This window comes from Condylura cristata, unplaced genomic scaffold (genome assembly GCF_000260355.1).
Source record: "Condylura cristata isolate star-nosed mole 26May11 unplaced genomic scaffold, ConCri1.0 scaffold00011, whole genome shotgun sequence".
In the NCBI taxonomy this organism is placed as follows: Eukaryota; Metazoa; Chordata; class Mammalia; order Eulipotyphla; family Talpidae; genus Condylura; species Condylura cristata.
In genome coordinates, this window is record NW_004567112.1 from 45,391,582 (window position 1) to 45,414,470 (window position 22,889).

At 37.6% G+C, this 22,889-nt stretch overlaps 1 protein-coding gene across 1 annotated transcript in view; it reads left to right on the plus strand.

The window, feature by feature from the left end:
• The first annotated feature begins 2,486 nt into the window (after positions 1-2,486).
• The window catches only part of RHOBTB1 (Rho-related BTB domain containing 1), a 120,934-nt gene continuing 100,531 nt past the window's right edge, over positions 2,487-22,889 (plus strand). Inside the window, exons 1-3 of the mRNA XM_004680867.2 lie at positions 2,487-2,557; positions 13,461-13,586; positions 15,001-15,102. The gene's annotated coding sequence lies outside the window, so the exon portion shown is untranslated. The remainder of the gene's footprint in view (positions 2,558-13,460; positions 13,587-15,000; positions 15,103-22,889) is intronic.

Below are 22,889 nucleotides of genomic sequence, written 5' to 3' on the forward strand. Positions count from 1 at the left end.
AAGTTCCTAGTGACAGCCCTCTTCCTACCTTAAAAATGACTACCTAGTGTCTATGAACTCACATGTCCTTTCCTCAGTAGTGGGATAATCTTTCTGATGTCTCTTCTTATAAGCACACTAATTCTGTCAGATCAGGGCCCTACCCTATGACCTAATTTAATCTTAATTAATCCCATAAAGACCCTGTTCCCAAATACAGTTTGGAGGTTAAGAGCTTCTAGGTATGAATTTTAGGTCACAAAATTTCTCCACATGATTAATACACTTTCTTTAAGCTTATATTTATTGAGTGCCTTCTTTATCCCTGGTGCTATAAGCAAATTGGTGTTCTCATTCTAGAGAGGGAGATAGCAGACAATATGTGTGTGTGTGTATTCTGAAAATTTAAGTAGATTAAAGAGATAGAAATTGAGAGGGCTGAGAGAGTGCTATTTTAGAATAGGTAGTGCCTCTCTGATAAGGGAACAAGGGATTAAATATCTAATGTAACTGAGGAGGAGCAAGCCTCTAAAAGTTTACAGGCAGGAGATTCAGGCTCAAAGGCCAAGAGGCAAGAATAGGAGGGTTCAAAGAACAGCAAAAAGCCCAGAGGCTGAGGAAAATATAGGCTAGGAGAGAATAGTGGAAGGAGGCAGCAGCAGGAGCAGGTAAGGCCTTGGAGATTGGGTCAAGTTTGTGCTGTATTCTGAGAATAGGGTCATTGGGTGGACTTTGAACAGAGGATTGACCTGACCTAACACATATACTTTCAAAGGGTATCCAGGTCTCCGTAAATGCTATATGGATATATTAGACAACAGAGGCAAGGCGGAGAGTAAGAAGGTAAGTTTAGAGACTTTTTCACAATACAAATGGATGATGCTGGTTTGGAAGTGTGACAGTGGAGGAGGTTGAATTTGGAACACCTTCTGAAATCATGTGAGATATGAAAAAAGATGGCAAAAAAAAAAAAGAGGTCTTTGCAGGTTTGAAATTATTCTAAGTTCACATGAAAAGAGGAATCGAAAAATCCAAATATGGCCACTTGAAAGGTGTCCTATCCTAGCCCTTCATACTAATGCATACAACATTTCACGAGTGCAATTATTTTTGCCCTTGTCTGTTGAATCTCTCCTTCACTAGTATGTGAACTGCTGGAAGATAAGGCTTGTTTCTGTGTAGGTGACTCTTATGACATCCACACCAAGTTCCAAGCCATGTTCACTGTCTGCGCCTTCTGAATTTCCAACGCTTTACGCAATCTTAAAGTGATATCTCATTAGGAAAAGGTGAAGGAAATAGGGATGCTAAGATTTTCATGAGATAGCAGATAGGTCTATAAAGATTGGGTAATTTTTCCGAGCTATCCTCTCACATTATTTAAAGTCTAAGATAAAACCAGTTTTACCACTTCAAAAGACACACTCTATCTCCAATTCTATCACCTCTTTTTGTTACACTTCTTGTAGGGTTTTATCCTGATTTGAGTTCATAACCATATTACACATTTATTTACAAAGGTATTAGTTCTGCTAAGAATAATAAATACCATTAGCCTTCATTATTCAAACTCAAACAAAACGATAAAAATGAAGAGAACTACAGGTGATTTTTTAATCTTATTTTCAATGTTTGCTGGCTGTCTCTCCCATAAACTTTTATACCAGAAGTTAAAAGCTCTCCAAATTGATTTTGTTACATTTTATTTCACCCTCCTTCATATTGCAAAGAAAGTGAAAAATAAGCAAAGATACCGACAGCTCTGGAGACAAGAAGGTGCGATGTAATGGCAGGCCTAGGTAAACTTGAACATGGAAGATCTGAATTATTCTGAGGGGATCATACTTAGCACGGGGGTAAAAGTTACATATAATATGCTGATTTCTAGCATTCAGCTTTTATTTAATAATTAACTTTCTTTAACCCCCTGAAATGTCACTGGGCTGGGGCTCTGAAAGGCAGACGTGCAGAAGGCTGCAGTAATGATGGAGTCTTTGTGTAAACTACACAAGACGACACCAAGTGATGTCAGCAGAACCCACGGATAGAATCGCTCGAGTTTCCATCTCTTGACCAGAGAACGTCCGCGCAAGAAAAGGTCCTTGGCGCCGCCAGAAACTTTCCCCAGACTTGGCCTTGGTTTATAGAAGTCGCTTCCCGGTTCCAGCGCCCCAAGCGAGGTGGGTGGGTGGGGACGCCGCCACTGGAGGGCGGGGTCACAAGCACTTGGTCCAACGACAGCTGGGGCGAGGGGGGCAGGTCCAGAAAAGAGGCTGGCGCAAGTGGGGTGACTGCTTCAAGGGGTGGAGAGGCGGCCTCGGGGTCTCAGGACTGGTTTTGGCTCCAGGGCCCCACCAAGGGGTGGGGAGGTGCACGTAGCCCCAGTACCGCAGGGAGGGGGTGGTGGGGCTGGAGCGAAGATAGGGAGGGAGGGGCCGGGATGTGGGGCGGGGGGGTATCGCGGTAGGAGAGGGCGGGGTCCGTAGGGCGGGGTCGAACGCGTCCCCTCTCGGCTTAAGCCGGTGCGTTGGCCGCCACCGGACCCGACCGTGAGCCGCCTTGTCACCGGCGTCCCCAGGTAGAGTTGGTGAGGGGAGGACTGGGGCGGGGCCGCACCCCGGAGCAGACTAGGGACGCGGTCGGGGGGAGGGGGCTGGGATGGGGGGCGGACTGTGCATCCCAGCCCCTGCCACGAGATTGGCAAACTCTAGGAATGCCAGGGTTTGGAACATCTTTTGCACCCTAAAAACGGTTACTCTACTGTGACCCTCTAGTAGCTGCCCAGCTGTTCTGAGAAAGCACAGGTTTCCAAAGGGTGTTTCAATCCAAAATGTTCTGGGTATTTTCTGCACCCTCCTACCAAACTACCCACCCCCCTCGACCGTCTTCCCTCCCCTCATCCCTCCCCCCCCCCTCCACCGGCTCCAACACAAACACGCGCGCTCAAACACCCTGCAGGCGGAGGCGGGGGCCTAAGGGATTAGAGGAATAGAGTCACTGTCGTCAAACAGAAGAGATTAGAATCTGGGCCGGACGTGTCGGGGCTGGGGACTGCAGAAAGTAGGCTCAGCTGCCCCTCGCTTCCGACCCTCAGGTGATGCCTGATTGATTTGTCTGAGTCGGTTAGCTCTGAAAGCCTGGGGCTGTAAAAGGTTTGGGTCTAGAATGAGACTTTGATCGGTAGAGGCTTTCTTTGTCCTGCCCTCCAAGTTTGAAGTGGTTATTTAAGAGAACTAAGTTTTTAAAACTTGTTTAAAATAATACAACTTTCAATTAGATTTTATTTTTCAGTATACATGTATGCATTATAAGACTCAATAACTGGTGATAAAGTGAGTTCAGAGGGTATGGCATCATTAAAGTCGAAAACTAAGTTTATTGTATAATTTTAGAAAAACTGCTTCCTTATGTGTTTTTTTTTTTTAAATATGCTGTATTATTGGGATGCTTCCTTGTGGGGAATCTGTCACATCACCTTGGCCTTGTGGGAGACAGCATTAGTGTTTCAGGTAGGTGGGGCCCCCCTCCCTTTCTTCCCAGGCCTCTAGCCTAGATTTCTGGCAAGAGGAAACAGGTATCAGAAATGTGCTGTAGGCAAGTTTGAGAGCAAAAATGGAATGCCACAGATTTTTGTGAGTCTTACTGAAATTTTCACATATTGGCAATTTAAAACTCAAAGTATTGTTTACCACCTGTCAGACTCCCTCAAAAGTGTAAGGATTAACTAATAAAAGATTTGTAAAATGCTTCTCAAATATAAAATTCCATAAATATGCTAAATAGTAATAATCCACCCATTGTTAAATTTATGTAGCTGCTTCTGTCATGCATATAAGATGATTTAGAATGCATGTTTCCTGTCAATTAAACAATGAGTTTGGAGTAGAATAATGAGTTCAATTCATATCCTATGAAACTCTGAAATAAAATTTCTCTCATACAGCACCATCAGCAGAGAATCATAAAGTAAAGCAGTATTTCAAAAAGCTATATATGGGATGGCATTTACCTTATGGTTAGGGGGAAAGGGACCCAGTGAACTTGTGAAACGAAGAAATCCTCAGCCCTGGTTCATGTATGCCTGAACCATAAATATTCCTTTACATTTGGGGTAAATCTACGGGGAAGACAGCAAGTATTGTGGGATGGCCTTGTAGCTGTCTGCTTTAATCCATGAAGTATGCCTCTTGGTATTATAAGGCTGAAGTTCACTCTGTGGTTTTGTTCTTAGATAATGAATTAAATCTTTAGTTACCTGGATAAATTATTCATTCTTCCAACATCATGAGCTTGGTTTTTAAGCATATTTAACACTGTAATCATTTTAATATCCTGAAGAAAATTGAATTAGTTTCTTGCCAGTGGATTGAGTGACATGCTAACATAACATTTTTCTCTTTGCATGTATTTAGTAATGAAGTGTGTCATTCTTCTGTTTACTGGTCTCCAAAAGGAATACTTGTTTCTTATATGTTAATTTTAAGTATAAATATTACTGTGGATTGTCTTTTCAGTTTTATGAAGACACTTTAGATTCATCATTAGCAGGTTAAGTTGTGAGAGCAAAACCATGAAGTTGAGGCTGTTTTTCCTTTGGCGTTTTCTTTTTACACTCTGTTCTCTCAAGTGGAGAGCTGCTAAATAGCCCCTTGTCTAGAATTCTACAAATCTCTCTCTACCATCACCATTCTCCCTATATTCAAGTAACTTCACCTCTGCCCTACTTTGTCTTGATTTTCCATTATTTGGGTGTAGAGGAAAATGCACTAAGTGAAAAATCAAGAATTTGCATTTATCAGGCATCTCTGATATATCAGGCGCTGTGCCACATTATTTCAGTAATCTCTGTAACAATCTGATGCAATAGCAAGAGTCTCAAAGAAGCATTGGTGCCGAAGGAGAAACAAATACAAACCAAAGAATCAAGATCTGAACCAAGGTATTCTGAGCTTTCTGCTGCATTGTGAGCCATGATCTGGCCTGAAGTGTGAAAGTGTTTTCCTATCTTCTAACTTGTCATTTGACCTCAGATAAGTCCCTATTAGCCCTCTGGACCTCTGATTTCCTTTCTCCAGTCTGAGTTAAATTGACTATCAAGAGATGGGAAGGGACTCTTTCTAGATTTTGTTTGCCTGGCACATAAACTGCTTCCCCCACACATGGGATTCCAGAATGTGCTCTTCTTGCCCTGCCCTTTTTTCCAAATATTCCCCCCTCTTCCCTATTTATCTTTTAATCTTCCTTTAGTTTCAGGTATTTATCACCTCCTCAAAGAGGCTTTTCCTGAACACCTTCTGTCATTCTCTCAGTCCTTAGTAATTCCTTATAACACTAATTAAAAATGGCAGTTATTGCATTGTCAGATTATTTGTGGGTGCCTTTATCTTCTCGTTCATCACTGCCCCCATCAGACTGTAAGGTGTGAGAGACCAAAGTGCGTGAGACCAAGGCTTTTTTGGCTTTACTTTTTTCATTACTGTTTTCCCAGGACCTGGCACTGTGACACATAACAAGTAGCTGGTGATCAATAATATATGTGGACTGAATATATTTTATCTCTTAGAAAAGACATGAACATGACCAATGTGTAGTCCCTTCCTTGGAATAACCTAAATCCATCATACATTGTTAGAGAGGTGACCCTGAATTATGATTGGCGACCCAACCATCGTAACCGAGACAGTAGAACTGTCTTCAGACACTCAGGACAAATGCATGTAGTGCCTATGGTCCAACTCCTTATTTTACAACAGAGAAAACTGAGCCACCAAATGATAATAGAATCCTAAGTTTAGAACATATTTTAGAAACCAGATAGTAATCCATACCATTGTTTCATTGATGAGAAACTGAAGCTCAGAAAAACAGTTCTTACAGTTTAGAACCTCCATCTCTTATTTCCAGACTTTTCCTTTTTTCACCAAGAGGTCAAAAAACCCAGTCAACAGTCGTAGGGACCTATTGGTACTGTTTCTCAGAAATTCCAAAGAATCTTTGGTTTCCCAGACCACTCTTGGGTAGCATCATTAGCACATAGCAAAATGTCCCACTTCAGATGATCTTACTTTAAAATTTCCTATGGCCTCTATAAACTTAAGTGACTCATTTACTGTCTTAATGATCTGTCAGGCAGCTTTTTAATGCCTATCAATAGTTTACCAATTCTATTTAAATGCCGGGAAGCTTCAAGTGGAAAATCGACAGTGCTGAGCATTTAACGTTAGTATAACAGATTCAAGATACATTTAAAAGATGATTGAATTTTGAACTCCAAAGTTCAAAATATGTTTATAAGGACTAAAATAACTTTTATTCTCTAACTTAAGAGAGCAATCCTTGCTAGAGTATTACATCCCATAAAAAAAGCAGTTCTTGGCCCTCCCTGGTGGCGCAGCAGGTTAAAGCACTGCACAAAGAAGCTTAAGCCACTTCCGAGTGAGTTCGATTCCCGCCGCCCCCTGAGGAGATCACATGGCGTGGCAGACCTCTCCTGACCCGCCCGCTGCTCCCCTCAGCAGTGTACTTCGTCGATCTGCCTGTTCTGCACCCCACTCTGTCTCTGGTAAATCCTCTCACCCTCCGCATCTCTGGCCTGTACCCCAGTTCTGTGTGGATAAATAAATAAATCTTTAAAAAATAAAAGCAGTTCTTAAACTTTAAAGGACATAAAAATCATCTGGAAGCTTTTTAAAAACTCAGATAGTATGGAGTCATTCTGCACAGTTCTGTGAGACTCGAGCCAGACAAATGCATTTGTAACACCACTGGTGATTTCTCAGTCAAATGGTCTTAAGAAAGATCTCACTTTGAGGTCCAGTAATAATTTGGGTATGTTATTAATTTTTCCAAATTCCTTAAAATAGGATTATTCAAAACAAAGTATTTGGGGGGAGGATTAAATGTATTTTTGAATCTAGCAAAGAGTTGAGAGATGATCAAAATTGATTTACTAAATTGATATAATGAGCATATGTTTCCTTGCAACAAAAACATATATATTAAAATATATATACAGGTATATCTATGTGTACATATACATATGTGTGCATACATATTATATATACACATATATTTCTCTATATGTATAATGATACAGATGTTTGCTTTGATATTTGCCTCACATCAAGAAAGTTTAACATGTTTCTTTTAGACCACAAGAATGAACCACTAATTAGCAATAAAAATTGAATGTGGAGCAATAATTAAGCTTTTGGCACTGAAATGATTACATTTAGTTGAAAGATAAGATTAATACCCAGAAAACATTCAAAGATCAGGTTGCAGATCAAGTACAGGATGTTCAGTGCAATTTAAATTTCAAATACACAATAAATGATAATTTAGTATAGGTGTTTCTCATATATGTGTCTGCTAAACCTGGCAACCTTGCTGAAGAAACATTATTTAATGTCATTAGTTCCTAGAAAAGGGCAGGGGTTGGGTACTGAGTGATTATTAGGCTTTGAAAAATGAATAAAATTTCTAGACTCCTGAGAAAATGCCCAGCAGAACTATCACAGTTATTCCCTAGATTCCAACCTACTGAAACTCAGGAACATCATTGTTACCTATGGTAAGCAGAGACTGGCTCTTCAGGCTACTTTCTTTGAATCTGATGGCCTGGAAAATGGCTTCAAAAACTAGAATTTGAACTGATCATTTAAGAGCAGGGTTGTGGATTTACAGGGCTTAGGAACCTTATGGTTTCATGGTGTATAGTGTGGAATAGCATGTTAAAGAAAAGTACATAAATTCTATTAAGAAATTCTAAAGGGAGAAATTCTAAAGGGATTAGACTGCCTAAGCTGGCAATAGAGTGTCCTCATTGAGTGTCAATTAGGAGAGAACATGATCAAACAAAGAAGATCTAATGGAGAAATTGTAGGGAACCATGGTTGCAGGGTCAGCAGGCCTGGTATAAACTCCTCTGATATGTGAGCAGCTTCCATAAGTTCCCACCTCCTGGGCTGGAAATGGGGGATAACAATAGAGGTTATTAATAGGGTTGTTGTGAGGATAAAGTTGTACAGTGCTTGGCACAGTGTATGATAACAGCATAAATATTCAATTAATGATATCTAGTACAATGATAGGCTACTGCAGTTACTACTATCCTTTTATTATTTAAGTTAACAGCTTGCAAAAATAGTATTGGGGGAGTAAAAGAAGAGAACAATGGTCTAAATTGGATAAAGCTTTAAAATCTCCCTTTACCAACTTGAAATTTCACTGTCAAGAAGCAGTGAAGGCAGGAACAAGTTAATAAAATAATGTTTGAAGTCAATACATTCAACTCTAATGTTTTCAAGGAGAGGAATATTATATGTAATCCAAACAATTTACCTTGATCCAAAGTCAAGTGAACTTTTTTAATTGGATATGTTAAGCTTAATAACTAGTCTAATAAGCTCAGACTAGTAGTTCAGAATGTTGACTCCCAAGGACTTCTATAGAACAAGGTGAGATGAGCTTAGCATAGATAATTCACAAAGCAAACTGGAGGATATCATGGTGGCTCTGGAGTCAAACTGCTTAGGTTACAAACCTGCTGGGCTAGCTAGATTTGTTAACACCAAGGACATGGCATAAGTTCCCATGTGGCTCCACATATACAGTAAGAGTCACAGAATTATGCAACATTGGTATTATTTTCTTATCTGGATAGTAATTCTTTAATTTACTCATAAATAATTTAACCCAGGAAAACATCTAATACTGTGGGAGATTATTTATGACTTTGTCACATCTTAATTTGTTGATTTACACTTCCAGGGCTGTTTGAGCATTTCCAAGCCATAGAGTATGGTGTCCTCATTTTAAATAATTTTTAATGCCAATTTTCATTATATGTTCCTTTCTCCTACTCATTCATCTTTTAATTTTTTACAGGGTGATTGGTGTTTTTCTAAATCTCTTTGGGTTTCAACTGTACATTAAGCATCTGGGTCTTAAAATTTACTTTGCTCATAAACTTGTGTTATGTAAAAATACAGGATTGGTTTAAGGTACATTATAGTTACATGTATGGCTGTTATATTTTATTTGGTCCATACTGAGCACTTTGATGATATCTCCCATAGTGACTTAAAGAAGTGGCAGATGCAAATATTTATTGAAGAAATTTAATGCACAATAAAATACACCCTTGTCCCTCATATTAGGAAATCTTTTTTTTTTTTTTTTTCAAAAAAGGAAATGAAAACAAGGAAAACTTCATGCAGAAAATTATTGTTTGATAATTTTGGGCTGAAGCACTTCAAGTGAGTTTTAAAAGTGAATTTGGGGAGCTAACATTGACATTTTCTAAAGTGGCTATGGATAATAATAAACTCTTCTCTCTCTGCATTAGTGGGTTTTTCTTTCTGGAAAGTTCTTACCTCAGATCTTGCTTGGCTCAGCTGACAATTCCTAGAGTGGTCTTCCCTAATCACCCAATCTTATTTACTTTCTATTGTATTATTTAGTTTTCTTTGTTATAATACATTATCACCCAAGTACTCCACATTTGTTTTTAGTGTTCTTTCCTTTTTTTTTTTTTTTTAATTGTCTCCCTCCATTTCCACTGCACTAGAAGTACCCTACGGTCAAAGATTAAGTCTCCATAGCACCTGCAGTTTTCCCAGTATTTATCCCAGTGTCTGGCACTAGTAAGGAGTGAATACATAATTTGTCAATTAGTTGAATGATCTTTGAGGGTTATTCTTCTACAAGGTAATAATTTTTAATCTTCTTGGTCAAATTAACCTTCCAGAATTAGATTAAAATCATGAAATTTCTTCTAGAAAATTTTACACACAAAAAACTTTGCTTGTAGTTTGAGTTAGTGGACCTTAAACGAGGAATCCCAGCTACAAAAGTGTAGGTATAAATATTCAGAAAACTTAACTGAAAATACTAAATATCTAAATATTTAGATAATTCTAAATATCTAACAAGGAAATACCTCAAAGCTTAGCTAGTATGAATAGCAGTATCTTAATGTTAGTAATAAGTCATATAATCTCTTAAAATATCTTGTGACCCTCCAAAAGAAAAAAAAGGACAATTTATAAATGTTGTCTACTTTATTTATGTGCTGGAAAAGATTTAAGGCTTATAGAAAAAAGAACAATAAAAATGCATACTATACAGCAATATAAAATATATTTCAAGTAGGCAAAAGAAAAAATGAGTCAAAGGAAAAAAATTAAGTTAAGAATGTAAGCTAGGGCTAAGAAAGAGATTCAAACTCAAAATATATGCTGTGAAATTCAATTCTTGCTAGAAAAGAAAAACAAATTTTTCTGTTTTTTAGCAGCCAATGTGAAAGAAAAAAATAAAACCAGTTCTGCCTTGCCAAATATCAGCTTATATATACATACATATATACATATATGCTGACATAGATGTATGCATATATATTGACATATTCCTATTTAAAATATACATCTAGGCCCTCCCCTGGTGGCGCAGCGGGTTAGAGCACAGCGCTGGGAGGCTAAAGACGCTGCAGCATGGGTTCGATTCCCGCCTGCCCCAGAGGTGACCACATGGCGCAGCAGACCTCTTCTCTCCTCTCCCGCTGCTCCCCTCAGCAGTGTATTTCGTAGATCTGCCTGTTCTGCTCCCCACTCTGTCTCTGGTGAAGCCTCTCGCCGTCCCTGAGCCTCTGGCCTGTACCCCAGTTCTGTGTGCACAAATAAATAAATCTTAAAAAAAAAATACATCTATACATGCATGCATGTGTGTATTATATGTACATACATACATGTGTGTATCTATGTGTATATTTTAAATATGAATATGTGTTTTAATAGCAAGCTGTTTAATGTACTCACGAAAGAAGTTTGAGTATAGTAATAAAAATAGCTATTATATTTCTAATGTTTGTTTTTGGCAAGTGTCCATGTACCTGATACTAAAATAACCCATAATAAGATGTTCAAAAATAACCAGCACCTTGGGTGTTTATAATTAGCATTTTATGACTTTCTGTAATTTTTGTTAGTCCTATGGAAAGAAAGAAGCCTTGCCAGATCAGCAACACCCTCCTCGATCTCAGAGGAGGGGTGGTTGAACAGACAGGGAAGAAAGGCTTTATCCATTTTCCTACACTCCCCAGCAGTCTCCACTGCATTCCACACATTTCTGTATTGCATACTATTTAAATAACATGCAAAAAGTTCTCAAACACCCCTTTAAGGGCTATGCATCTAGATCATTGACTAACACAAGTTATTCTAACTAACCTTAGTTTCATTGGATAGCAGTTCATTGGGGACTTCTATGCCTTCTTTCTTTGAAAAAGCAAATACAATAACTAGCTACTCAGAGCATTATGTGGATTTGTGGCATTCTCCAAGGGGCTATAAATGGATCACACTGACAGCTTTATTTGTCATTCTTAAATGGAATGTGTTTCTCCCCTTTTGTGTTAAATCGAAATCAGATGGCATTTCTTATTTCAGTGTGGAATGTTTCACTCATAATTGCAAAAGTACATTCATAACTGATACTATTCTAATGTACAAAATTTGTCTTTTATTATTGGGGGGGGCTGTATTTGGAATGTAACTGAGGGGAAAGAACTTGTGCAACATTTTGTTTTGCCTATTTATTGAGATTCTGATACAGTTTCTAGAATTCTGTCACCATATGGAGGCAAAGACAATTATATTGCATGTAATGACATGGATTTTAGAAGCAAGGATATAAAAAGACATACCCAGCAGAATGTCCGTAATCTAGAGCCCTAAACCTTGTTTAAATGTTTGCTCTTCTTTGTCTGCCAGCATGTTATGCTCCTACTCTTCCCTTCCTCTCCTTAGAGTGGCTTTTGGCCAATATACACTATGGCAAAAAATTGGCAAGATTATGGCATTTAGCTTACAGGTTGCTGGGGGACAGTTAAAAGAATAGCACAAGAAGTTATAAGACTGGCACTGCGGCACGTGCTACAGAGGAGAGACACAAGGTTCCAGAAAAAGAGATCAAGATGATGTATCAAAGTGAATTAAACCAGGGCTACAGATAGGCAGAAGGGATGGTAGCTAGGAAAGCCCTCTAGGAGGAGCAATAAGCTTCAATATGAGCTGCCTGAGTCTGGCATGTAGTCAGGGGTCATCACCATGGAAGACTTAAGTGATATCAAAGGTATGTATGCCTTTATCCTAGGGCCAATGAGAAGGTTGGCTGGGTGAGGTGAAAAGGTGCAGAAGTTTTGGTTACTTATGTCATCTATTTTATATAAAAAAAAAATATTTCTTGCTCCAATATGGAGTATGGGTTGGCAAGGGGTGGAAACTGAACATTTCAGTTGAACTTTTTCAGCGGAGATAGCAAAGCTGAGGGGAAGAAGGGTGAGATGTTGGTGATTTTTAGAAGGGGATGAATTAAAGAAATATATGGAGGCGTAAATTGATAGACCATCTTCTGTGATATTTACATGGAGTCATGAGGAAGTGTCAGGGAACACTGGATGACACACTTGTGACAACAGATGCTAAACTCAGTGTTGATATTTTGAGTTTTGAGATGTCTTGAAAGCACAAGACAGAGCAAGCAGATAGTGAGTTATGGGAGTAAACCTTGTCAGAGAGCTCTGAGGTTTGGATATCTTCACATTCATTGTTCTGATACAATTGATATGACCCAAAGATGGATATGAGTGTGTGTAAAAGAGAATGCTAAGGCCAAAGCATTGAGGAGCTCAAACTCATAGTGGCTGAGCCTGCCAGTAACAAAAGGAGAAGGAGGAAGAGAAACAGAAGCAAGACCAGGAAGATTGCTGGGTTATTGCTGAGACAAGGGAAAAAAGATTCCATCTTGGGAAGGTGGCAGTGGTCTGCTGGCTTGAATGTGCAGGACTGACAAATATTCATTTAGTAAAAGTGGAAAACACTGATCAGAAGAGAACTGTTTGAATTAAAACAAAGAGAGGCTTTCCTTGGTGACGTAGCGGGTTAAAGCACAGCACTAGGAAACTAAAGCCACTTCAGCATGAGTTCCATCCCCAGCCCCAAAGTTGCTCCACTTGGTGTGGCAGACCTCTCCTTACCAGCCCGCTGCTCCCCTCTGCAGTGTACTTCGTCAGTCAGCCTGTTCGGCTCTCCACTCTCTCTGGTGAAGCTTCTCACCGCCCCTGCACCTCTGGCCTGTACCCCAGTTCTGTATACATAAATAAACAAATCTTTAAAAATAAAATAAATTATTTAAATAACATATATGGGAAATAGAGATGCAACTGGTTCTTCTGTAAACAGGCTCGAGAACATCTGACATATTCATGTTTTGCATATATGTCAAGGTATTAGGGAGCAGGTCTGTCATTTTGGAAATGTTGGAGGTCACTGGAAAGATAGTGGAACAGGATGTTTTTTGACCACACAACAGTCTGTAGTTCTGGAATTTGAACTGGAGGAAAAATAGTGCAACTGGCACAAGTGAATTTAATGAGCACAGTGCTGCATGTTGCTTCACCCAAGTGGTATTTTTGTGACCAGGATAAAGAAACCAAATGTTCTCCCAACTCTGCTGACTGACCTCACCCAGCTGCTGGCATCACTATGTGGAAGAAGGAAGCTATGGGCTACACTGTTGCAGAGCATGGTCTCAGAAACTTCTAAGAGGTGAGCTGCAGCCTCAGTTTCCCTCCTGCACCTGCTACTCCACAGAACTTTGAGTGCACCAAAAGGGAGCAGAGTGGAAGTCACTATCTCAGCACAGTGAGCAACATGTTAAGATAGAAGTCAGACTGAAGTGGTATAAGAGCAAAAGAAGGTGAAAAAAGAAAGACAAGAACTGGTAATTATTTGCAGTAGTTTGTCTATAAAGCAGAAGAGAGAGCCTGGGTCCATGCTTCACCTTTGTCATGTACTGATGAACAGTGACTGGCCTGCAGTCACCAGCGAGCAGTGACTTCCTCTGGAAATTCCTAAGGAAATGACTTCAGTGAGAAGGCTCCTTGAGTGCTTTTTAGGAAGACATAGCAAGGGAGCACAGCTGGATGTTATATTGAGAAGTAGTGAGTTTTACTTAGGATTTTGCTAATTCAAGTTACAGGTTTATTTCATAAGAATAATACACTTGTTATAGTAATAGCAGCTACCTCCAAGAAAAAGTAGTTTGGCTTCCAATTTTCATAGTAACTAATCAGATCTACTCTTGTTATTCTGTTTTATCGTAATTTTCCTATGTTGTGCTTTACCTAAAGATTTTTCTGTGATTTTCCTAGGTGATGTATTTGTGTCTTCTTAATAAGGGGAGTCACAAAAGAAACTGGTTTCCTTTTACATAAATTTATTTTATAGATGTGTGTGCATATATAATATATATATTTATAAATATATATTACATATAATATATATACATATGTATATATATAATATATATATAGTACATCATTCTTCATTTTGTACATTTTTTCAACTCAATTGTAATTCTCGTGGACTTCCCACCACCATTTCACCCATGTGTCATCACCATAGCTCCGTGCTTCTAAGAAACTCACAACCAAATTACAACTTCAGTCATTTGAACTGTGCTGATCCATATAAGCAGTATACACGCTTTCTCCTTTTTTATTCTAAACCATCTTTTTTATCTTTTCTATATGTGTCTCATTTTCTGGAAGCCACTCAAATCTTTAAAATAGTCAGGGTATAAATAAAATACTTTTACTGCGAATTAAATGTCCTTCCATTCATCATCTTATTTGAATCTCAGAAGAACAATTCCTTGAATAGGGGCACTACAGTTCCCCATCGAGAAATAAGGCATACGAACCCCAGTGAAGTTAAGTTTATATCCACAAATCCTGAGTGGGGTTCTGCCCAAGGCCTTCTTTCCCTAATGCTGTAGTTATTTCCCTTTCTTGCTCAAACTTTCATAGGCAGGTCATTGATTTTTTGTAAATGGGATATGTTGGCTGGCTGGGTTAGCTCTCATTCTGATGAGAAATAATCACTGGTATAATAAACTAGTATTGTTTGAGCAATTTTCTCCTTGATGATAAAACATTCCATGCTTGTATTTCCTTCCTAGATTTTGTAACAATCAAGAAGCACATGAAAGAGGCCTCATCTATCAAATATTCTTGATTAAGTGATAAAAATGGAATTGAAGCTTATTTTCTCCCTTCGTATGGTAAGTAACTGCTAATTTGCTGAACAAAATTGGCTTTCCCCTCCTAATTTTTTCATAATATATACAAAAGAAATGGGAATCCTGCTTGTGTAAAGATGGTGTGACTTACAAATAATATATGATTTGTTTTGGGAATGTTTCATTTTAAAAAAAGAATACTCTATGTTTTTCGGTCAATTGTGATTTTTTTTAATTCTAGTTTACTATGTTTTAGAGTTAGAGTTATTTTAACTTATGTGAGTTCTGATCATAAAATAACGTAATTCTTCTACCCACTTTATACACACTTCAAAATTCTTTAATGAGTAGCATCTTGTGGAGAAAACTGACATGTGGACTTTGTAAATTCATGGCCAAATACAAGGCAGATTTAGAAATGCTTACTGTAAAGTGTCATTTCTCTTCACCCCATGTCCCTAGCTTGCAGTGTCTCGCACTTTTGGCCTATGCTCTGACTGTCCTTAATTGGAAAATCTTACTATCACTTTGCAAGGGGTTATAACTGAGTCATCCCAAGTGAGCAAAATCATATTATGAAGAAAGTGCCACATTATTGAGTTATTCCACCCAGGCATTATGCCTTGAAGATTTGAGACAGTGATTCTGACAGTTTACGCTCCACTGTCTATCCATAAAATCATTTGTAATTTTCACTTTTTGTGTACTTCATTTTTCTTTTTATGTTCTACTGCATATTTCAAGGAAAATCTCTGTAATATGTATCGTGAATATTGTAAATTCTCATTTATTCTAATGAATTAAAGAGGCGGGAAGGCTGAATTATGGATAACTTTTAAACAAATGTGACTTTGATTACTTTAAACTACATATAGTAACGTCAATAAAAAATTACAAAGTAGAAACCCTTAAGGAGATCTGAAATAATAAATCATACCAACATTTTGTTATTAGCATATAGATTGGATGTACATAGGAGCTTGTAAAGTGCCTGAGGTTCACTGAAAATTGTTTATTCTGTGTCTAAAAAGTGTACATAAGATTGGAAATAAATGTTTAAACCACCATATATTATCTACCTATAAATAAAGTGCTTCCACAACAAAGGTAAACGTCAGTCTAGCTCATGAACAAATTATCAAAAGATTTTAAACTTATTGATGTTCTAAAATAATGAGATTCATCACCATATATGCATAAATAACTTAAAGAATAAAATTTGCTGATCCTTCTCTCATATGGGTATTTGTGCTAATGAATCAGGATCCTATTTACACTATTAGTCCCCAAAGTAATTGCTTATTTGAAGAAGTTCTGTCTTATGGGTTTTCAGTTAATTAAATCCATTTGCATTTTAAGCACACATTTTAAATTCTGAAGTCCTATTTTTCATAAACCAGATTCAAATATGCTTGTGTAATAATGTCTGTCATTAAGGCATTACTCTTTCATTTTTAAAGGAACTTTAAGAATAGCCATATGCATAAAATACTTACTAATGAAATCCAGTCACTACTTTCGAAAGTCAGCCCATTAAATTTTTTTTTAGTTTAAATCTTACCATTCCTAATGGTGATTTTCTATGCTACACATGCCTCCAATTTCTAATTTTTCAGTTTATTTAATTTATAAAGTGATTTTTTTTGCTTTGATTTTGCATGGCAGTTTTAAACTTCTAATATCCCTTTAGAATTACAAGCATTCTTTTCCCAAAGAGCTTTTTCAAGGTATATGCATGTTGACTGACTGATGTTGCCAGTCTAATTAGATCACTAAAATATGAAATAAATTTTTTCTAATTCTAATACTAAGGAACTGAATTTAATAATAATTGTCTTATGGTTTTCAAATATTTGAGAAGTTGGGAATTAAAGGACATTAATGACAAAGTTTATAAATGCATTATTATATTCAAATCATGGAAATCTTTCCAAGCTACCCGAGCTTGGAGCTTGAAAAAGCTACTGAAGTTAGGAAAGTAGAAGAAGCAAAGAGACAGCCTAGGTAAGAGGAAAAACCATGGCTTCCACACAGTAGGCCCAGGGTTTAGTAGAGAGAGATTAGCAAGGCCAGACTGGGAAAAGGCAGACAAGGGCATAATTTGGAAAGCAGATTTGAAATCATGATTGACTGAACTATCTTGAGGTGGTTATTAGATATTTATCTAGTTTCTAATTTACTTAGGTTCATTAATTTCTCTTTGCAGAGACAGAAAATGCATCATTTGGATACTTAGGTTGAAATTCTAGCTTAGAACTTTAAAAAATGGTAGAAATATCCTGAAATTAAAATAAATATGATAGCTACTTTGTACCTTTTAGCAGTACTGGACAATAGTGTGTTTTCATTATCATCTAACAAGGCATTATGCTATTATACTATAGGTATGAAAAGGAACACCATTTTGAATTTTATGAAAAATTCATATACTTTATAAAAACAAATTTCATTCAATTAAATCTTACTGATTTGTTTAAGCAGTGATCTATGTAAAGTATGATACCTATAGTGTCATAAGAAAATATAATTTTCTTTGTAGCTGGAATTGCCCTAAGGAAGCAGTTATTCTCATTTAAAGAAAATAGGAATAAAGTACTTGTATTACCATTTGTATAAATGTTTAATACTGAATAAAATATTAGTGTTTAGTGTAATATGGATTCTCAGCGTGCCATAATGGCATGCTAATTGGTTAAAATTAAATCAGAGGAATTCAAAAATCTTGAGAACAGACAACCTAACAGTAATAATTTTTTTCATTAGTTTCCAGAATTCCAATTAAAATGGAATTCATCTGTCAGTAAGAGGGCATGGGACAACAAAAGTTCTGTGCATTATGTCATATTTACCCCCACTTCCTCTTCACTGCCCCACTCCCATGATGAGAACAGGAATGAAGAAGGTGTGGAAGAGGGTCAATCTTTACTTCACTTGTGTATCAACCATAGAGTAACAGCATTCAAGAGTCAGGTGATCTATATCACTCCAGCTCTGTAATTTATCAACTGGAAGACCTTAGGTAACTTGGGTAACTTTGTAAAGCCTAAGTTTCCTCATCAGCAATAGTTTTAATCTAATAATACTCACACACACACACACGAAATTCTTGAGGTAATAAAAAAGATATATGGAAAGGAGGGGATTATTTTGCCCACCAGGAGACATTTAGTAATGTCTGAAGACAGTTTAGTCTGTGACAACTAGAGGAGTTTGTATGCTTAAGGATGTTGCAAATCTGCCTAAGATGCAGAGGACAATCCCCACAACAAAGAGTCATCTAGCCCAAAGCATCAATAGGAACATGGTTGAGAAATTCTACAGTAAATTGAAGTAATTTATGTAATGAGCACAGTGACTGATACACAGTAGTCTTCAAAATATATTAGTATTTTTCATTGTTTAGTTGAGAAGGAACTTACAATCACACACATATTGAGTAACTATAAGTAATTCATTAGTTCATCTTAATATAGTTAGTCATGCCTAGCTGCTAGGTCATCTAGTTGGTTTTGACCCACTTAATGTTTGATAGGATTGTATCAAAGTTCATGGCTTATCATTTAATTTGTACCACCTCAGAAATCAGAAGAACATAGGAAAAGAAGAATAAAAAGTATATTAACATATAAGGTTATTAGTTGTTTTTTTTTTTTAAAGATTTATTTATTTGCACATACAGAACTGGGGTACAGGCCAGAGACTCAGGGGTGGTGAAAGACTTCACCAGACAGAGTGGGGAGCAGAACAGGCAGATCGATGAAGTACACTGCCGAGGGGAGCAGCGGGCGGGTCAGGAGAGGTCTGCCACACCATGTGGTCTCCTCCGGGGCAGGCGGGAATCGAACTCATGCAGAAGTGGTTTCAGCTTCTTAGTGCAGTGCTTTAACCCACTGCGCCACCAGGGAGGGCCGGTTATTAGTAGTTTTTAACTTCTGCCATTATTTATGGCTCAGGAGTCTTGCAGTGATTCTCTACTTATACAAAAACCCATATTTGGGCAAATAACTAAGAAATATGATTTTCTAGTTAATATAAATTCCTAATTAACTATATGTTAACTAAATATTATCAATTTCAAAACCAGTTGAATGGAACAAAACAGTTTTTGCTTAATGTTAAAACATTTTAAGTAAAGGAACTTGCTTAATGCAAGATTTTCAGAGTCAGATAGACCAGAATCTGGATTTCAGCTTTATAACCTTCAGGCTGTGTGACCTTGAATGATTTGACTAACTTCTCTGAACTTGATTTCCTTACCTATTTAATAGTCATAAAATTACCTCATAGAGGTATTGAGAAGACTAAATGAGATACACAGCATGGCATATATTAGGGCTTAATAAATAATAGCAGTTATTATTTTCATACTTATTTTTTCTGGGAATGCTGTGTTTTTTTTATTTTGACCACCACTGTAGAGAACAATACAGGTACTTTTTATCAGCAAAGATAGTTCAAATTACATCCATTACCTAAAAAACAAAAAACTTACGCTCACTTCAATAAAATTGATTTATGAAGAAAAAACGTACATATTGTAAATGGAATTTCCCAGTGAGAATTTTTTTTTTAAAGATTTATTTATTTATGCATACAGAAACTGGGGAACCAGCCAGAGGTGCAGGGGCGTGAGAGGATTCACCAGAGACAGAGCGGGGAGCAGAACAGGCAGATCGACAAAGTACACTGTGAGGGGAGCAGCAGGCAGGTCAGGAGAGGTCTGCCACGCCATGTGGTCACCTCTGGGGCTGGTGGGGATCGAACTCATGCTGAAGTGGCTTTAGCTTCTTAGTGCTGTGTTAACCCACTATTCCACCAGGGAGGGCCTCAGTGAGAATTTTTTTAAGGAAAAGGTAGATTTCCTAAATTAAAGAATGAATGATGTACACATCTTTCTGGCATATTTTAATATAGTTGATAATCCACTTTTTAATTAGCCACCTAATTATAATTCAATAGAAATTTCCCTAGGTAAATGTAGTAACCTACTTCTCAGAGGGAAATGGCACTCTGAGTGGGCACTCCTGCTGTGAATTTTGACACTTTTTCAGGTCCAATTTGTTCTAAACATAAATGGCACAGGAGAGACAGGGAGAACTCTGTTTCATAACCTAATATTTATGACTACCAAGAAGGTTGACTAGAATAGCTAAATTCATATTTTAATGATTTTACTTTTCCATTTTCTGTGTTCTCTGGAGAAGAATTTTTTTTTTAATCCACCAACCACCCATATATTTTAAATTTGAAAAAATACTTACTAAAACAAACTATGTATCCCCTCACTTTTCTTGGTGATTTGCCTCTTCTTAACTCTTTGTTTCCCCATCTTCCAATTGAAACATACCTGGGCTTTCTTCCCCTTCCATTCCCTCCCCTCCACCCCTTCACCCTCACCCCAGAGGACTAAAAGGTATCTGAAGAAAACATTTCAACACTCATTTTGCAACCTGGACCATGTCAATGAGAGAGTTTTTATCTTTTCCTTAGCAATAGATGTTCAAAGTTATCAAAATATTAATAGTTTATATATATATATATATATATGTATATATATATATATAAGTTAATAACCTTATTCAAACTTACCATTTAGAGATGTGGAAATAAAATTAATTGCTTTATTGAAATTTTTCTTCCAACCAGTTTTAACATGGTGTAGTTTGTATATAATTTTCTGAGCTATTGTCTACCATTAATTTCTGGTTCATACTTATTAGACTTACATAGGTAAGAGAGTTGAACTTTTCATTTTAATTAATTCAGTTTTTCTTCTACCACCCTTGCCCTCTCCAGTTTATATTTTTTTTAAGATTTATTTCTTCATGCCTACAAGAACTGGGGTATAGGCCAGAGGTGCCAGGGCAGGGGGTGAGAGGATTCACCAGAACAGAGTGGGGAGCAGAACAGGCAGATCTACTGAAATACCCTGCTGAGGGGAGCAGTGGGCAGGACAGGTGAAGCCTACCACACCAGGTGGGTCACCTCCCTGGCTGGGGAGATGGGACTTGTGCTGCAGTGCTGCAGTGGCTGCAGAGTCAACTAGTGCTGCACTTTAACCCCTGTGCCACCAGGAAGGGCCCTCTAGTGTATTTTCAACAAAGTATCATTCCTCAAGGTGGTTGGTATCTGCATCCACCCACTATATCTAGATCCCCTTCTGCTCCTACCCCTACATTCACGGCTCCCCAGTCACTAGCTTTCTTTGAGTTCTGCCAGCACACAGCTGTGTTCATGCTTCAGGGTCTTTGCACTGGGATTTCTTCTGCCTAGGATATTTTTCTCCAGAAGTCCACATAACTTGCTCCTGTTTCTCTGATCTCTATCAAATCTGTTCTCAAATGTCAATTTCTCAGTAAGAGTTTCACCATCACCTTTCCTAAAATTGCAACCCTTTCCCCCAATTACTATTTCCCTTCCTTGATTTATTTCTCTTTATGAACTTGCCACTTTTAGATAAATTGTACAGTTTACTCAATTATTTATTCTCTCTTCCTCCACTATTAAGCTCCATGAGGAGATTCATTTCTACGGTCAGGTTTCTAGGGTTTGTTTTGGTTTGGTTTAGTCTGTCCCTTTGTGTTGTTACCTGGTATTCCACAGATGAGTGACATCACATGGTATTTGCTTTCCCTTCTGACTTAATCCCTTTAGCATCATCCCTTTCAGCACCACCCTTGTTAATCTTTGTGTTTCCCTTTCACAGCAGAGTAGTATTCCAGTGTGTGTATACATCTTCTTTATCTACTCATCTGTCCTTGAGCACTTAGGCTGTTTTGCACAACTTGACTATTATAAATAGTGCTGCAATGAACAAAAGAATGCATATATCCCTTAAAATTAGTGTTTTTGCATTCTTTGTGTAGTTAACTAGGAGCAGGGTGGTTGGATAATATGAGGGTGGTAATTTTTGTTAGGGCTTATTGGACTATCCCAGGCGTCTATGCAAGTACTTAAATCGAAGTCGAATTTCACCCTGGTTGATCTTAAATTGTGTTTCCTTCAAAGTCTTAATTTACCTTCATTAGTTTTATATTCTGGTGCTGTGCCACTACTATATTTCCTTTTGCCAAACTTTGATCCCCAAGACTCCCAGTTGGATATAAGAAATGGAGGAAAAGTTTCCTTTGACCAAGGATAAGCTTTAACTGGGATACTTTCACATTCTAGCACATCCCTTTTGCTATTATTTTCCCTATTAATCAGGGAGGTTATCATCATCAGGATGGTGCATGAACTGGGGGTATTAGATTCCTGACCAGAATACTCCTGGGAGAATCCTGATGTAAAAATGGTTTGGTGCAGATACAGATCCCATGCTCTATAAATAGTTAAATGAAAGAAAATGTGAGGATTAGTTTCCGCTTGACCTAGGTATACTACTTCTAGCACACATATTCCTAGCGTAAATATTAGAACCGTAAACATGATTCAAGAAAACGCCTACTTCCTGATGACAAGAAAGTCATAAATATAGCTCATGGCCACAGATTAGTCACTGTTTATTATTGCTGGCAATGAATGGTACATAAGGGGGATCTGGCAATATGCCAGACATCTCCAGCCATTATCATTTCATAGTGGAAGATGAGAAAGTATTTCTATCTTAACACCCCCTATAAAAAGAAAGTGAGTGAAGAAACTTATGTTGTGTTTTATCATTGAGAGTCAAAGAGACATTAACAATGTTAAAAATGTGCTGAGTGGATTACAGGCTTTGTACAGGTTGGTCTTCTAAATAATAAGATTCCATGAAAAAAAAAGAAAAAGTAGAATAACAATAAAGGAAATATGTTCTGTGTTGCTTAGTTCTCCCTTGTGCCCTTGAA